This window comes from Stegodyphus dumicola, chromosome X2 (genome assembly GCF_044657685.1).
Source record: "Stegodyphus dumicola isolate Sdum_Otavi_A_Nest chromosome X2, ASM4465768v1".
Lineage (NCBI taxonomy): Eukaryota > Metazoa > Arthropoda > Arachnida > Araneae > Eresidae > Stegodyphus > Stegodyphus dumicola.
In genome coordinates, this window is record NC_140781.1 from 172,037,514 (window position 1) to 172,051,761 (window position 14,248).

General features: G+C 34.0%; 1 long non-coding RNA gene across 1 annotated transcript in view; it reads left to right on the forward strand.

Moving 5' to 3' along the window:
- LOC118184941 (uncharacterized) overlaps positions 1 to 14,248 on the forward strand; it is a 63,661-nt gene that overhangs the window by 30,198 nt on the left and 19,215 nt on the right. Inside the window, exon 2 of the long non-coding RNA XR_004757510.2 lies at positions 8,979 to 9,045. This is a non-coding gene — a long non-coding RNA (uncharacterized LOC118184941). The remainder of the gene's footprint in view (positions 1 to 8,978; positions 9,046 to 14,248) is intronic.

Here is a 14,248-nt window from a genome sequence, read left to right on the forward strand (position 1 = left end):
TCGAACCACGGACCTCTGAAATACCGGCAAAGCGTGCAGAACCACGAAGGCACACTAGGAAAGTGGGAGAAATACCTTACACACTCCCCCTTTGGGCAACTGGGGTTTTTAGGGGACCCAATCGCGAAATCCTGGGTGTGGAGATTCATCATCCACGACCCTTTTAGTTCGGGCGCCACTGTAGAGACATTAGATAAATTGGAAAAGCCGGAAAGATTTTAAATGAGCAAACGCCTTCGCCGGGATTCGAACCACGGGCCTCTGGTATACCGGCCCAGCGTGCAGAACCACTTCACCACGAAGGCACGCTAGGAAAGTGGGAAAAATACCTTACAAAGATATGAAAACTAGTCTGTGCAACTATGTTACAATAATCTGTTTGCAAATTAGGCTAATTAGACTTCAATCTAACATTTAAAGGTATATCAATACCAATCCATATCTTCTCACTGTTTACAGCTGAACAGAAAGAAGAAAGGATGAAAATCGGAAAATTAACAAATAAGAGTATCATTAACGAAAATATTTAGATAGTTTGGTTGTAGTAATACTGAACTGAAAGCCGTAGTCTCATAAAGGATATATATCAGGAAAAGAGAATATTTTTACAGCGGAAAGCAGGGTTAAGTGGGAAAAATAAAGAAAGAGAATGAGGAAATTAAATTCAAAATTTATTTCACTGGTTTGGACCTTAATATAAGGAGTCATCGAAGCAAGTGCACTTTATTTACACTTTAAGTTAGGATGGAAAACAGTTTTACATTTTGAGAACCCTGGATATTATACGATTTATCGGTCTTTTAACTGTCGGGAATTAAGAAATACTGTGGACGCAACTCGGAAATATTAACTAGCCTTAAATTATTTTTGAGTACGATGATACTCAATCACTTCTGAAGAAAAAAAGCGTAAGTTACTATGTTTTTCTTTTGCTTCAGATAAAGGTAAAATTTGTGTTCTAGTTTCTGTCTTTTTATAATGACATTGCTTGTCCGTCAACTAGTTTTTTAATTTGACACTTGAAAGATATTTTGAATTTTTTCTTAAGGACCACATTTTAGCAATAGGTACTTTCTTCATTTACTCTTATTAGCTTTTGGATTCTGCTGTACAGGTTACGATAGGAGTTCTTTTAAACTAATAATGCAGTATATTGAAAACTCAAAGAGGCTCCTAAGTCCTAATTAATGAAGAAACGTTTTATTAGATTGAAACTCTAAAAAACGTAAATAAACAATTTGTCTGTCTGTGTTAATATTCTTGTATGTTAAGAGAAATGACTTCATGTTTTTCATTCATAAAGGGTTTTAAAATTGCAGTCTATGATATGAATAGCATGAAAGGATATTTCCGGATCGGGTTCACTTGGGAATTAAATAACTTCTGTATTTTCGTACGAGGCTCAGGTGGGAATAAAACTGACGTTATTGAGCTGGGAACGTACTGAATCAGTACTGTGTGGCGAAGCTTTATGGCTGAAAGAGGAATACAAATTTCCTTCAAGAAGTATAGTGTGTATTACATTGTAACGCAGGAGTGCAATGAAATACGACATCCGTCAAATGCACTGATTACCTGGTAGCTTTGATTCCATTAGAAGAATATACAGAATACCTGCTGTTGTAAAGAGAGAAGTAGAGGGCGCTGCTTGGCAGTAGCGTAATGCATATAAGTAGAAACGAAATATCGTTTGATTGGGCAACATTGATTTCTGTGAATTTATATCCACCTACTAAAGTGTCTGGTCAGTTTAATGTTAATGACGTAGTTCTTGTACATGACGACCGTTTACCTAGGAATTTGTGGACACTAGGTAAGATAATAGAAACTTATCCTGGCAGAGATGGTCAGGTTCGTTCTTGGCTCATTAAAACTCAAACAGGTAATCTAAAGAGGCCAGTACAATTGCTGTACAACCTTGAAGTGCATAATTAGTAGTAAAGAGTTACAGTGTAATAATCTAATTTGTTGTTTGCACATATGTCATCTTCTGAATATCTTTATTAATTGTTGCTAAATGTAGTTTAGTTTATATAATTTTGATTTAGTATAATGTTTCTTATTTAGTAATTACTTTATAAGTTGATTTAACGTGTTTAAACATTACTTGTTATTTGTAATTTGATGTAGTTTATATAGTATTCAAATGTTGTGTTTGATTTAGAAATACTGGTTTATTTTGTATTCGGTTTGTGTGAACTTAAAGAGTTCACAGGTGAGGAGTGTTGTAAAGAGAGAAGTAGAGGGCGCTGCTTGGCAGTAGCGTAATGCATGTAAGTAGAAATGAAATATCGTTTGATTGGGCAACATGATTTCTGTGAAGGTAGTCCACCTAACAATAGGACAGTTGTAAATATGTAAATATAACGAATAATAAATAGCATTAGAAAAACTGAACCATCGGATGTTTTGTGATTGCTCTACGGGCCGCCATGGATAAATGCAGGTTCGTCACACCTGCCAGACGTGGATATTGTGCCACTTATCCTCGCAAAATATTTGCCTTTGAACCATAGCAATTGTTATATTTTTGTAACTGTGGGATTCCAACCTTTTATCTACTAGCTATGTGTGTGGGAACTTTGTGAACTGGTAAACGAATAATCGCTTTAGTTCAGGAACAGAACCGTAAACTCAAGAAGGGTTAATTACCCTTTATTTCCCAAAATAAGAATTGTACAGTCGGCTCCTTTCTTAGAGCGTACAAAAAGCATCCACTTGGGCTTGAACTCAAGAGTACCAAGAAATAAAACATAACTAAAAAGATATAGCAGAAGCTATCAAAATTTTAAGGACTTTTCCCCTAAATGTTAACTAACTGGCGAAGCTATCGAGGGCCTGAAATACGGCCGAGCGTAGTAATAGCTTAGAGAGAGTGTAGTCAAATGGCAAACGCGCGTTAGTCAGAATCTCTGGCTGCCTAAGGAAGTCAGTGGAACTTCAACTTAAATACCGATCTTCCTCATTTGCATTAACGACGATTCTAAAGACACACTCTGGCAGAAAATTTTAAGCTGAAGTTAGGAGCCATAGGAAAATAGCTCTAACTAAAGATAACTGTTAAAAACTTAGGATAAACCTTACAACGCATTAGGAATGAAACTAAAAAAGCAGTTAAACTCTTGAAGTATTCAAAGTAAAATTAAGGGAACTGTAAATAATTTCATTTAGAACTTTTTTTTCCCATATGTCTGACTGTTACGTATAAAATATAATTTTCTGGGAGTACGTGGATAGGCGTCAGGGATATTCACTTAGCAATGTTTATATACTTTTTATTTTTAAAGATATATATATCCTGCTTTCTGATTATATATTCGGCGATGACTATTTCGCATTTAGCGTCTTCAGTAGTAAACTGCGCCTGCGGAAATAGCTTGTAGCTTTTAACAAAGTAGTGAGAGAATGAAAATACAGTCCTTAGATCGATATTACAAAATAGTTTATACAGGAAAATGAGGGAAATAGTATTTCAAAATAGGAGGAAAAATAATTGATTATTATCACAATGACAAAATATTTACTCTTATTGCAATTCTCGAGACCTCTACTATAAAATTTCCTGTACATAAAGGTGTTGCCAAATTAAGTGAAAAGAGTAAAGTGTAGCTATGATTATGCAGTGTAGCATTATACGCAACCGTTAGCTTCATCAAAAAGCTAATTTTCTTTCTCGATGGCTGTATGAAAGTGAACAGTTTTATGAAGCAATGCAGTAGGCTATCTGATATGCGATAATCAATGTATTCTTCATGTCGTTACATTGCAGGCCGTGAAAAGATACGTGTCATGTCATTTGTACTGTTATGGTGCATTTCGATTTCGCACATCTCTAGTTACTATATTGCGTAATCCGTTTGCATATTATTCTGTTTATACTCCTAATCCTGGAAAGCATATTGGAGCATATCCTTTTACCCTCTGTTAGTCATATCACTGGCAGATTAATGCCAATATATGTTAATAACCTTAATAAAATTTGAGATGCGTATGATATTACGAAACAATTTACATTCTTTGGGGCAGTGGTATTTCGTGAAGAACTTTCCACGTTCGCCTTATTACTATAATTTTTATATATATCGTGTTTTTGATTTTTCCGTGATAATGGAAACCTAATATCTCTACAAGAGAATTTAATGGAAAATTCAGTACTCCTTCTCAATGCAATAGTCTGAATTCTTTTTTTAAAATTTAACCAAGTAGAGAGTTTGTATAATATTTAAATACTTAGTAACTGAACCCTTAGATTTTAATGTATTGTTAAAATTTAAGATTAGAAAAGTCAGTATAGAACTAAAGCTACTAATTAACCCCTTAATCTACAATGATGGGCATCATAGCCCGCGTACGATGATCGGGCCAAACCTAACTTTCACGGGCATAGCCCGCGTACGGTGATCGAGCCAGAAGTGAATATTACGTGGAATATTTGATACGCAATTACAGTCTGATGCAATAATTGTGGTAGACGCAAGTATTATAAAATGTTTATTTATACAAAACTCCAAAATACAAAATTAGTTATCTGTAACGATATGATATATTTCAAAGCATTCTGGTACATGTAACGGAACTTTACACTTTTTACACTCGTGTTCTATGTGGATTTTCTCGTACTTGATCTGCATACTGATTCGTTTCGGTTACAATATTGTTCTAAAATATGTCATCAAATATTAAATTAAATATATCAAATTCTCCTCTACTTCCTCCTAATTGACATAAGGCTTCCTCTCTTATTCCAGGAGTCATCGTATTCGTATAATCCCAGATTTTTAGACTATTTCTTATTTCTTTCCAAAGCCAGGACTCTGGTAGTTGATCGTCATCGGATGTATCATAAATAATTATTCGCCTATACTTTCTTCGAAAATTACATAATTCGTCATGTTTACGATTGCCTGGATTAGCGTGTTACACAAGTCGTGTAAATTTCCCGAACGCTGCGCGAGCTTGCATACAATTTCGGCCCAACATTTTCGAATCTAAATCGTAGGTTAAGGGGTTAAGATTCGTCTTCAATTTATTTATTTGAATCAAAATGATGCCTGATATGTGAAAGTAAAAAGAGGAAATGATACATATGAAAGTAGAAAAAGGATCTGTAAATGTTTGCCCTCGAAATCTATAGAATTTTGACTAAATTTACACCAAACTCAAGATTGTTACTTTGCTAATTTTATGTTTTGCTTTGACGCGTTTCTCTTCTGTCTTGACGTGGGAAAGTTAAAAAAAAATATTTCATATCGGGTATCTTTAGAACTGCCGATAAAGTATTTAAATGTTGCCTTTTATTTTTTATATACTTTACATTATTATTATTATTAAGTAATACACAGAAATAACATTTGATGGAAAAATTTGAAAAGTATTACGGGCGCGAAAGTGATTTGGATAAAGAAGTGAAGTTTGAAACTAGTGGAACCTCTCGTGTTAAAAAAATTAATAATCACTAATAGAAACTAGATAAGATGTAAAGTGGCGGATAAAAATTTTTATAAATTATAACTAATGAAATAAAAATTAAAAATAATAATGAAAAGTGACTGAGTTAATGACTGGGCATGGTACGCCAAAGATAAAAAGAAACGTTTTAGGCAGTATTTTTTGCAACCAGAAAAAAAAAAAAAAAAATTACTTCCGTATGTTGACTTAGTAATTAACGTCTTGATCGGATGTCTGGAGTCCGTAAAAGTGTCTCCTTTGAAAATGGAAGATTTGTGCCTCAGTTACCCAGATTTCCTAGCGTATTTTTCCCTTTCGAGGAAAAGTGAAGCATATAGTTGTTAGCATCAGTATCAGTTTATCGAGTGCTAAAAGGAACGTTGCATTGTTAACAGAATTTTATTCTTACTTTGTGATTCAGTTATAGAACAAAGCACCGGAGCTCATCTTATTCACTGCACTGTGATAATACACCTACAAGCATAAAAATGACAGTGAATCGAGCGCTTGCACATGAGTCGAAATTTCGAATTTCGGGCGCGGCTTCTGAATGTTGACAAAGTATTTATTCTCTTTACCCACACTTTTGCTGTTGCAAGATTTGAGATGTGAAGTGTACACGCTGCGCGGCCCGTGGCGAAATTTTCCGACGCTAATGCTGTTGAGTAAAGAGCATTTGAAGTCAGTTGATAGGGGACTAAAGTCCTCTAGAAAGAAATGCCGTGAGCAACTTAGGATCACAGTAAACTATTAAATTCTTTCGTCATTGATGCGGTGACTTTGGAAAATTCACCTTAGTCCAAGCACTCTTTGTTGCTACCAAACAACTGAAAAGAAATCAAGAAAAAATATTCTTCTTATATAATAATTCCTGACCGGCTAATTTTCTTTAATTATGTATTTTGCTCCAGATTTCTAGAAAAGATATTTCTCTTAGTCTTACCATATGATATATTGTCATGCAGAACTTTGAAAGAAATAATAATGAAATGCACAGTGCAACGCAAACCTCGAAACAGAAAAATCGCTTCTAGGTAATAAAAAATAGCAATAAATTGCGCTTAATTCAGTGACAAGCAATGAATATTTTCTTTTTGTAGTTATATCGCCATAGCATGCTAAAGTAAGAAATTCACTCATTTTCTCGTATTGCGTTAGAAAAGGAGGGAAAGGGAAAAATCCCTTTACCCGTGGAAAATATTTTGTCGACTAATGCGGTACACTCTGTACACTCATAAGCATTCACAGTTGTCGAGGCATGGGCAAGAGACACAGGATTGCAGTTTGTTTCGTTTTGAATTTCTGACCCTAAAATCAATGATTCATTGCATAACTACAGATATAAAATAGTTAATAAGGATTTTACTGTATGATAGAGTTAAATAATAATTCCTTTTTCTTAGTTTGATATTTATAGACATGCACTAAGGTGACGATCCTGATTACATGCGGCGCAAATTTCGCCAGTGGAAAGGGTAAGAAGCTATTCAAAAACAGAACAAGGCAATAATATTAAATCTTTCTAGTCTTAAACAAGTGCACGAGAAAACAGTGAAAGCAAATTTTCATTCTTTCAATAAGTCAGAAAGAATTATATTACATGTTTTTCCTCTTTTACGTATTTTGGCTTTTGCGCTGAGACAGACATTCAGATATACAGGTAAGGGCAAAAATAGTTGAAAGATTAAGGTTGCTGACAGCATTTACTATTTTGTTTGCATGTACCCATTTTTTTCTGCAGATTTCAGACTATCTTGGCCTTCAACAGCTTCTGTCAAACGTAAAGAATGTCATCGCTCCAAATCTCCATTTTGTTCCTAATCGTCCTCACGTTTGCAATAGTAAATTATTGATTAAGCAAATTATAGATTTTTTTCCTTCTCGAGAACATAGCAATGTAAATTAAATTCCATTGTTGACGGTATATTTGATAAAATCTTTTTCTTTCGTATCATTACTCGCATAAAATTTAAATATTACTAATTTCTGCTCAGAACCCAAAAAATTTCTAGTTTGAGTTGCTTTTATGACTTATTTAAATTTCATCGTGAGCTAAAGAGACTGCAAGAGCTTGAATACGCGATTAACTCAACTGTTTTTAAATTGCTGATTTTCACTACTAAGCTGACTTCACGATGACTACGTTGACTTCACTCACATTCTAATAAAATAGTGGTTTAAAAAGTTAACATTAAATGTTCGTAAATGAAACTAACACTGAGTTGTGTCGAAGGAAGTGAAATTATTACATTTCTATAATCTCATCACAATGATTCATTATTATTCCTTTCATTCATTTTGCTATAAAATCTTAATTTTGAGACTTAAGTTTATTTTATTACTGTCAGCTCGTAATGTTCTTAGCTACCTCATATTAAGACTTTTATATTTTTTGTTTTATAAATTAAGATCGGGAATTTTCTTCACTGCATAAATGTTTTTCATGAGGATCATATTGAATTCGTATTACTTTTGTAATTAATGTAGGTTTGTAATTTAAATCTACCCCCTTCCTATATGGAGGTATCAATTTCTAGTTTAAAAGACATTTTTAAGTGCTTTTATTTTGTGCAAAACATTTTATGAAAGAATATTATGTTTACATGTACATGCTGAAAAGTACGAAGAAAAGTACATGATAAGAGAGACGGTAACAATATCCGTCTTTTTTTTTTTATAACGAATTAGTCTTTACTTTTCCCTTTTTAAACTTTTTGCTATTAATTTTACCTATCGTCTTTTTTCATATCATACGTTTCCAACATTAATAGTGTTTTCATTTGTTAACAAATAGAGACTTTTTTTTCTTTTTTTTTTAAAATAAGATTTATTGTTTGAGAACATTTGCATAATGTGGGTCATAAAATTTTTTATGAAATGTTTGACGACATTTAATTATTATTATCATCTGTAATAGAAACTGTTGTCAAGATGTGCTTATTTTTGTGCAAAATTATCTTAGTGAAATGTTGTGTCTGTATTTAATTAAAAAAGTTATTTATGAATAATAGCTTTAGAGACTTAAGCATTAGAAATATTCTAACAGCATTCCTATCATCTTTATTTGCATTAAAGATATTAGCTAATCGTGCCCGTTTAACAGTTTGCTTTATTCTTGAGAAGCACATTCATAACTTAAATTATACAGTGCAAGTTAAGAGAATACTGTAGACTGAAGTTAATATTTTATCTTGGCTATATTTTATCTTGGCTATATTTTATCTTAAGTACCTATTAAATGTTTTCGCATTTCGTGAATTTGTATTTCTTGAATAGGCCAGTATTATTTAAATGCTTTTGGAATTTTTTTAAATTCCATTTTCTATGTTAATAATAAATTCGTGTATCTGCGAAATGAGAGAGCCAGTTTAGGTAAGTGTTTACTTTCTTGGTTTTTGAAGATTTCCTGTCAGGCCTTGAAACCGGCCATTTTGGACAACTTATTGAAAATAATTTTCAAAAAACCTTGCTTAGTAATACCTTATACTAATGTGCTTAAACCTACCTACCTCTTCTTCTTCCCAAATTAGGTTTTGCTATTGTATGGATATTCTTAACAGCATGAGAAAACTATCATTTGATTAGCATTCACTTATGGTAAGTAATATTAATTAACATTATTTAGAATTATTTCCCTGGAAGCAAAGTATTACCTTGTCAGAGGAGAAACTTATGAGTATTTTATGTTAATGAAACAAATACTACCTCTCCTTTCCGTAGTCCTCACCACAATGCAAATTAGTCGGTTGAGTATTTAAATCGAGGGTTCTGAATGTTTCAATGTTCGAGCTTTTAGCAGTCTTACCTGCAATTTACGTCCTATGGCCCAGCTCTGCCAGTGATAATTTGGCTTTAGCCATTTCGCTAGCCGATGTTAAAATGCGACATTAAAAATACTGAGCGAGTCTTGTAGAGCTTGTTTAGTCTCCGAATACACTACCTTTAATTTGAAATTTCAACTTATGTTACTTTAAATATCCGCGTTTGGCGGCGTTTACTTGTTCGCACAAGTTGTGCTTTCTGTTCATTTAAGATTATATAAAATGTTATTTAAAACTTTCTCTAGATTTTTGTTATAATACGTTAAGCTCAGCGATAACTCGATTTTCAGTCTCATAGGGTTAGGAGAACCTTGCAGGGCTCGCTTAATTGCGGGGATGTATGAACAAAGGGTCCCTCGTATTATTGTTTGCCTGAAGCAGTTGTCTTATATTTAAGTAACATTGCGTTAGTTAATTAATAAATTACAATATTAAAGAACCAGCACTTAATGTGCTGTTCTTAATGCACACTTTACTGTGTGCACGCAGTAATGTGTATATTACTTTCATACTAATGTCTGTATCCCATTACACATTGTAATGAAATTTTGTAAGTTGTATGACTATTTGTTTCATTATTGCTTATGTTTTAGCGTTTAAAATTTCACATGCATTATCATTCCCATTTGTTACACATTATTTCATTAATGGTGCCACCTTTTACACAGAAAATATCAGGCTTCTTTTATATATGTGTTACGTGCTTTGCAGTTCAGAATTTCTTTCACATTATTTCGTTTATATTACCGCTTTTCGCACATAATATGTGACGATTCAGTGTGAGACAACAGGCATCTGGTCCTGGGAATTAAATAACCAATGAAGGAAATATTATCCGTCCTAACACAAAAGTATTTAAAAAATCATTTTTGAAGCTCATTTCTAAAAATTCCAGTATTAACAGTTGTATTCGTTACCCAAATCTCCCACCATCAGCATATCAATGTCAGACATGTTGTCAGTTATTATCTCAGAGACTTATTTTTATTTCATGAACATCTCTCATTTAATGAAATTTAAGTACGCGTATTTACAGGCTATCTGACTCAAAAGTACTTTATTTAAAAATATCTCAGTAAGCCTGCAAATGGCATTATATTTGTTTCAAGGACATTTAGTGAATGACCTGTTTTTTTTTTCTGCTTAGAGACAATTTACTGTGAGACCATGTGGGTTCTCGCGCGGTTCCAGTCACGAGGAATGTGAAAACGGTGCCTGTCTTGTGCATGGCGGGATTTGGCCGAGTATCAGTTGTTGTACGTGAACTGATGGTTCAAATGAATTTTAAACAGCACCATTTATGAAGAAACGTTTAAGGATAATCGAAATACATCATTTTTGGCAGTTAGGAATGTACTTAACTTCTTAGGGATTTCTGAAAATGGGCATAGGAAGGTTGGAAACTAAAAAAACAAGGTAAGTGGCTGAATTAGTATTTTCGAGGAGTTTAACTGTTAGACAAGCATCTTTTCAAAGTGGGAACGATGCTGCATCGTGTTTTGCATTCGAATTCCCTCCGCATGTGTTCAAATTAAGCAGAAACTTTAAACTGATTATGAGCTTACTCTATAATAGTTTGGCCTTGACACGCTTTCGTGCATTTAGAATCACTCCGAAATCCTGAATAAATCCTTTTATATACTTTCATCTCAGAGGAAGGAATTGGAACTCAGAAAATCAACATCATGAGCGAGGGTATATGTATAAAAGACTCCAAATGTGAATGGGTATCATAGTGTGGTTTGCTGTAGATTTAAGTTATTAGATCCTACCTGGCTGTCGATGCCTGTACTGCAAAAAATATTTGCCTAAATATGCTGAAGCAACTGGTCTTCCTCGCTAGCAGCAATCTATTTTTTTCCTTAGCAAGATAGTGCTCTACCTGACTGGTATTAGACACTAGAGGTATACAGAGTAAGATATTCCCGCACAGGGTGACTAGATTACCCCCATCCAATTTCCTAGTCACTAAATTATTTGATGTCTCCCAGATGCACGTTTTAGTATTATGGGAAAAATAAGCCTGTGGTACAAAAATTTCAGGGCATCCAGGATATGCGTACCAAAACCCGAACTGTGATTAGACTGTCAGGTAGATATTTTTCGTATCATAAAAGGACTATGTGCGGAAGTATACCAGTGATTGGCAATAACTGCTGTGAGTAACTGTTTCTATGAATTCAGAAGCATTTTAATTTTCGTGTAGTAACACATTGTAGTGTCCCAACCTTTAATCTAACAGCTAAGTGTGTGGGAGCCTAGTGAACAGGTAAGCGAATATTCGCTTTAGTTCAGGAACAGATACGTAAAACTCAAGAAGGGTTAATTACCCTTTATTTCTCAAAATAAGAATTTCACAGACGGTCCCTTTCTCAGGACGTACAGAAAAGCCTCCACTTGGGCTTGAATTCAAGAGTACTAAAAAAATCACACTTAACTAATGCTTAACTAAAAAGATACAGCCGAAGTTATCAAGATTTCTAAGTAGGACACTTCCGACAGGGAAGAGGGAAATTACATCACTTTTAAATTTATTGTAAGTTAGAAATGTAAAATTATTGTATAAAAATCACCAACCATTTTAGCATATACGGCAGTAATTGTACTTCCCTCTGTTTACCAGACTTTAAGCCTGTGAACAGCGTGATTGATTCAGAGAACAGAAGGCAGTCAATCGTTGAAAGAACGGGTATATGAGCGTTACGAGCGTTCTTAAGTGACTTGACTATAAAAACTGAGTAAATGACCTCTTGGAAGAAAAATGTGTAGAAAGAAGTAAAATCAAAGATGCCATGTATCCAAGCAGAGCCGTACCTAGATATTTTTTTACCCAAGGTAAAGAGGGAAACTTGCGTTCCTGTGTACATCCAGATTAATTACCCTTGTACATTTGTATATTAAAAAAAGACCTATTTTTAATCATAATACCATAATTCTTGTAATATTTTTACCAGCAGCTTTATAAAATCACAACATGATATATGCAATGATTTAAATGAAAACATTAAAAGAATTCTTAAATAAATAACAAAAACGTTGAAGTAATATACATAGGAACACAATTAATATAGAAAACACAGCAGTTAATTTTCAAATTCTCTTCGCAATTTAATTTTTATAGCTTTTAACGAAGCAAGATCAACAATAATCTTTCAAAATTTGCTTGATTGTTTTTTCTTTCTCTCGCCATTTTTTTTTAGTCCAAAGGGGCATTGTCCCTGAAAGGCTATCGTTTTCGTTTTGCTTTGAATCACTATAAATGGCGAATCACTTTTCAAACTGTTGCCACCAAATGTTAGAGTCCTGCATTATATTTGAAGAAATTAAATAATGAAAAAACTGCATAAATGTATGTATATTTCTCGCATTGTGATAAAACAACGGTAAGTAGAGCCATCGAATTTTGAATGACGTAATCCTCCTACGAATATGGGCATGTGGAAGACCAAATTCGAAATTTGGAATTTGTTTTATTATCAATCTCATATTTTGTAAAAATTTAACGAATTTTTTAGTAACAAACTCAACGATTTAAAAGCGAGCAACGGCAACACTCTACGGGGGGGGGGAACCTTTTTATCTCTATCACGCGGAACTGTATATCGGAAATTCTAAAGATATGCTCATTTTAAAATTATTTTGCGACATTGCTATTGAACTGAATTTTATGGTTTAAGTGCAAAGAGCATGATATTTAATAAATAAAGGCAACACACAAAACGTTAAAATAACGCCACTTTGGACGTAACCTTTTTTTTTTTTTTTTTTTTTTTTACGATGGGAATATATAAGAGTTTTTAGTCCACAGCGTCTTTGCACCTGAAGGACTTATGTTTTCTTTTATCAAGTGATTCTTGATATTCTGGTTTATTAAAATTTCATTTTCGCATCTTTTCAAACTATGTTGATAATATGATCTCTAAAACTAAATTTTCACATTTCTGAAGAATACTTTCTCTCATTTTCATATTTTCTCAGTCAACCGGTTTGAGAACCAAGGTTAATCTCATGCATCTTCGCATACAGTTGCCGCTTTTCATTGCAAATCTCAGTGTACCTTTTCTGTTTCTTTGCTTCTTTTTTAATTCTATTAAATTCCACGTAGATAACATACAAAAATTTTTAAACTGGTGTGCTTCAAGATACTACTAGTTTCAACCCCCTGAAATGATTTATTTGATGTCTTTCTTATACAAACTTGAGGCGTTTATGCAAATATTAAACAATAATAAAAGCCTAAAAGCTATACATGTGAGAGTAACAGATAATGATTTATTTGATCTCACTTTAAATATGAAATAATTTTAAATTGTTAACACTTATCAATTTTCTGGTTCGGTTTTGTTAACTGTTGAAGGAAAGTACGCAGCAGTGTTATCTGCCTAAGAGTTAGGTTAGGCTATTTTAATATGTATAATTAAATGGGTAGACCGCACAGCGGGTTTTCGACTTGGAGAGTTAACCTATAAACATCGGTTGTTTAACACGTGGGAGAATTCTACTGCTGCAGTAACGTGGCCTCTAGGAACTTCGGTTTACCGTTCCGCAACATTTGCTGCTCGTATTGATCGGAATCCAATCCCGCCTAACGTCCTAAAGGACAGATATGTTGTCCTCTTGACCTAGCGGAATCACATACCCTGAGTCAGGAACTTGGCTGTTGTGCAGGATAGCATGTGTCCGTATCGACAGTGCGACGACCATTGCAGTACCACGAACTGTTAACATGGCGATTATTGTTGCGGCTTCCTTCGACGCTGCAGCAGATACAGATGCACCTACAGTGGTGTGACGAACGACGACACTGAACGCAGGAGTGGTACCACGTAGTCTTTTCAAACTAACCCGGTTCAGCCTACAACATCATGATGGACGTATCCGGGAATAATTCAACGAGGAGAACGAAAGTTGACAGCTTATATTCGTAACTGTCATACGGGCTTAGCAGCTGGTGTGCTGGCATGGGGTAACATTAGCTA